The sequence below is a fragment of the Sprattus sprattus genome (genome assembly GCF_963457725.1).
Source record: "Sprattus sprattus genome assembly, chromosome: 3".
Taxonomy (NCBI): Eukaryota; Metazoa; Chordata; class Actinopteri; order Clupeiformes; family Clupeidae; genus Sprattus; species Sprattus sprattus.
This window is the reverse complement of record NC_137922.1, coordinates 27800994-27805993: the sequence shown is the minus strand read 5'-3', so window position 1 is coordinate 27805993 and position 5000 is coordinate 27800994.

Genomic DNA, 5000 nt, shown 5'->3' with positions numbered 1-5000 from the left:
CGTTACTGAGGGACATACTATAGAAGCCATTTACTAATCATTATAAATGTTGTAATAATGATTTGTAAATGATGAACAGACTATGAATAAATGCTTCATAAATGATTTATTAACAAAGGTTATTCTAAAGCGTTACCCGTGAGTAAGAGAGAGAGAGAGTGAGTAAGAGAGAGAGAGAGGTAGGAAGGAACAGGGAAAGAGCATCTTCCCCATCTCCTAGTGTGAAGTTAGTGTGTGTGAGTGTGTGTGTGTGTGTGTGTGTGTGTGTGTGTGTGTGTGTGTGTGTGTGTGTGAGAAAATCTTCCCCATCTCCTAGTGTGAAGTGTGTGTGTGTGTGTGTGTGTGTGTGTGTGTGTGTGAACATCTTCCCCATCTCCTAGTGTGAAGTGAGCTGAGGGGAGAAAAGGCATGTGCTGTGTGTGTGTGTCTGTGTGTGTGTGTGTGTGAACAGCATGTGCTGATTTGTCAAAGTGAGACGTGACCTTCCATCCTCATCTGTCACGCAGAGGGAGAGAGAAGAGACGAGAAAGAGAAGAGGAGAGGAGAGGAGAGGAGAGGAGAGGAGAGGAGAGGAGAGGACTCACAGACAAGTGATGGAGGGAGAAGAGAAGAGGAGAGAAGAGGACTCACAGACAAGTGAAGGAGGGGGGAGGGGGAGATGAGATGGAGAGATAGAAAGTGAAATACAGAGCAGCAGAGAGCTTTACACACACACACACACACACACACACACACAGATTGAGAATTAAAAAAGGAACAGAGACAGGATGAAATATACAGATGGAGAGACAGAGAGAGACAGGGTGAAATATAGAGAGTGAAAGGGAGAGGGAGTGAGACAGGGTGAAATCTATATAGAGAGGCAGGGTGAAATCTACATATATATATATATATATATATATATATATATATATATATATATACACAGAGAGAGAGACAGGGTGAAATCTATATATATACAGAGAGAGAGACAGGGTGAAATCTATATACAGCCGCGGAAAAAATTAAGAGACCACTTCAAAATTATCAGTTTCTCTGATTTTACTATTTATTGGTATGAGTTAAAGTAAAATGAACATTTTAGTTTAATTCTATAAACTACTGACAACATTTCTACCAAATTTTAAATTAAAATATTGTCATTTAGACCATTTATTTGCATAAAAATGACAATTGGTCAAAATAGCAAAAAAGATGCCATGCCAAAACACATGAAAGTTGTGATTTTAAATCAAGGTTATTCCACCAAATATTGATTTCTGAACTCTTCCTAGACACTGCATCTGTTTTGCTATTTTGACCAATTGTCATTTTTCTGCAAATAAATGCTCTAAATGACAATATTTTTATTTGAAATTTGGTAGGAATGTTGCCAGAAGTTTATAGAATGAAACAGAAATGTACATTTAACTCAAACACATACCAATAAATAGTAAAACCAGAAAAACTGATAATTTTGAAGTGGTCTCTTAATTTTTTCCGCGGCTGTATATACAGAGAGAGAGACAGGGTGAATTTTTTTTATATATATACAGTATATACAGAGAGAGAGACAGGGTGAAATATATATCTATATACAGAGAGAGAGACAGGGTGAAATATATATATATACAGAGAGAGAGACAGGGTGAAATCTATATATACAGCCGCGGAAAAAATTAAGAGACCACTTCAAAATGATCAGTTTCTCTGGTTTTACTATTTATTGGTATGTGTTAAAGTAAAATGTACATTTTTGTTTTATTCTATAACCTACTGGCAACATTCCTACCAAATTTCAAATAAAAATATTGTCATTTAGATCATTTATTTGCAGAAAAATGGCAATTGGTCAAAATAGCAAAAAAGATGCAGTGTCTTCAGATCTCGAATAATGCAAAGAAAACAAGCTCATATTCATTTTTAAACTACACAATACTAATGCTTTAACTTAGGAAGAGTTCAGAAATCAATATTTGGTGGAATAACCTTGATTTAAAATCACAACTTTCATGTGTCTTGGCATGCTCTCCACCAGTCTTTCACATTGCCATTGGGTGACTTTATGCTACTCCTGGCGCAAGAATTCAAGCAGCTCGGCTTCTTTTCATGGCTTGTGACCATCCATCTTCCTCTTGATCACATTTCAGAGTTTTTTTTATGGGATTCAGGTCTCGAAATTGGGCTGGCCATGACAGGGCCCTGATCTGGTGATACTCCATCCACACCTTTACTGGCCTGGCTGTGTGGCATGGAGCATTGCCCTGCTGGAAAAAACACTTCTCAGAGTTGGGGAACATTGTCAGAGCAAAAGGAAGCAAGTTTTTCTTCCGGGACAACGTTGTACTTTGCCTGGCTGAGGTTTGTAAAAGACCATAAGGATTGAACTAAAGCGGACTGGAGGGTCTCCTAGTTTGTCTTCTCTGATGAGTCCAATTTCACAGTAGGTGCAAGACTCTGTGGCTTGTAGGCCTCTCCAGGTCTCCGTCTAACCATCAGACGACCATGTGTTGGGCAAAGCTGAAAATTGGACTCATCAGAGAAGACGAACTAGGAGACCCTCCAGTCCGCTTTGGTTCAATCCTTATGGTCTTTTTCAAACCTCAGCCAGGCAAAGTACAACGTTGTCCCGGAAGAAAAACTTGCTTCCTTTTGCTCTGACAATGTTCCCCAACTCTGAGAAGTGTTTTTTCCAGCAGGGCAATGCTCCATGCCACACAGCCAGGCCAGTAAAGGTGTGGATGGAGTATCACCAGATCAGGGCCCTGTCATGGCCAGCCCAATTTCGAGACCTGAATCCCATAAAAAAACCTCTGAAATGTGATCAAGAGGAAGATGGATGGTCACAAGCCATGAAAAGAAGCCGAGCTGCTTGAATTCTTGCGCCAGGAGTAGCATAAAGTCACCCAATGGCAATGTGAAAGACTGGTGGAGAGCATGCCAAGACACATGAAAGTTGTGATTTTAAATCAAGGTTATTCCACCAAATATTGATTTCTGAACTCTTCCTAAGTTAAAGCATTAGTATTGTGTAGTTTAAAAATGAATATGAGCTTGTTTTCTTTGCATTATTCGAGATCTGAAGACACTGCATCTTTTTTGCTATTTTGACCAATTGTCATTTTTCTGCAAATAAATGATCTAAATGACAATATTTTTATTTGAAATTTGGTAGGAATGTTGCCAGTAGGTTATAGAATAAAACAAAAATGTACATTTTATTTTAACACATACCAATAAATAGTAAAACCAGAGAAACTGATAATTTTGAAGTGGTCTCTTAATTTTTTCCGCGGCTGTATATACAGAGAGAGAGACAGGGTGAAATCTACAGTGCCACTTGAAAGTATGTGAACCCCTTGAGCACTTAAGCGTTTTCTGTTGTTTTACCATGATTTTTCATTTTTTTATCACCAATTTTCCATAGATGAAATATCAGGTTTATGTTTATCATTTGCATGTACTTAATTAGAGGAAATTGTTTGAGTAGCCGAAAAACTACATGAAACATGGAATTAGTCCATTTCAAAAGTAAGTGAACCCCTAGCTGAATTGGTAAAGTCAAGCAGGTAACAGATTCAGTGAAACTTATTTGGGTGCTTAATTAGTCAATTGAGCAAACCGATCATCTGAGACATCCTTAGGGAAAGGTTTGGGCAACACAGATTAAAAGAGAGAGGAAACCAACCAAACTACTGTAGTGCCAAGGTGTACCCACACAGATCAACAATGCCGAGAGGAAACGGAATATCCGAGAACATCAGGAAGAAGGTACTGACAGCCCATCAGTCTTGGGAAAGCTATAAGACCATCTCCAAAAGATTCCAGCTCCATCCGTCCATCCAAGACAAATAATTTTGAAATGGAGAGCATTCAACATGACCGCATCTCTGCCTAGAAGTGGACGCCCATCAAGACCATCACCAAGAAGCACCAGAAGAAGAATAAATCAGGTAAAAGTCAACCCACACATCACCTCTAAAGAGTTTCGGACCTCTCTGGCAGCATCTGGGTTAAATGTACATGGGTCTACAATCAGACAAAAATTGTTGGTTTTGATCGTGACAAAATAATTCTATCTCGGACTCATCTGTCCAAAGAAGGGACTTCCAGAAGGCCTTTGGTTTATCCAAGTGCTCTCGGGCAAAGTTGAAACAGGCAGTTTTGTTCTTTCTTGAGAGCAGAGGCTTCCTTCTAGCAACCCAATCATGAATGTCATGTCTATTCAATTTTCGTCTGATTGTAGACCCATGTACATTTACCCCAGATGCTGCCAGAGAGGTCTGAAACTCTTTAGAGGTGATGTGTGGGTTGACTTTTACCTGATGTATTCTTCTTCTGGCGCTTCTTGGTGATGGTCTTGATGGGCGTCCACTTCTAGGCAGAGATGGGGTCATGTTGAATGCCCTCCATTTGTAAATTATTTGTCTTGGATGGACGGATGGAGCTGGAATCTTTTGGAGATGGTCTTATAGCTTTCCCAAGACTGATGGGCTGTCAGAACCTTCTTCCTGATGTTCTCGGATATCTCGTTTCCTTTCGGCATTGTTGATCTGTGTGGGTACACCTTGGCACTACAGTAGTTTGGTTGGTTTCCTCTCTCTTTTAATCTGTGTTGCCCAAACCTTTCCCTAAGGATGTCTCAGATGATCGGTTTGCTAAATTGACTAATTAAGCACCAAAATAAGTTTCACTGAATCTGTTACCTGCTTGACTTTACCAATTCAGCTGGGGGTTCACTTACTTTTGAAATGGACTAATTCCATGTTTCATGTAGTTTTTTGGCTACTCAAACAATTCCCTCTAAAAAAAAGTACATGCAAATGATAAACATAAACCTGACATTCCTTCTATGGAAAATTGGTGATGAAAAAAATGAAAAATCATGGTAAAACAACAGAAAACTCCTAAGTGGTCAAGGGGTTCACATACTTTTAAGTGGCACTGTATACAGTATATATAGAAAGAGACAGGGTGAAATATAGAGATGGAAAGGGAGAGAGGGAGGGAGAGATAAGGAT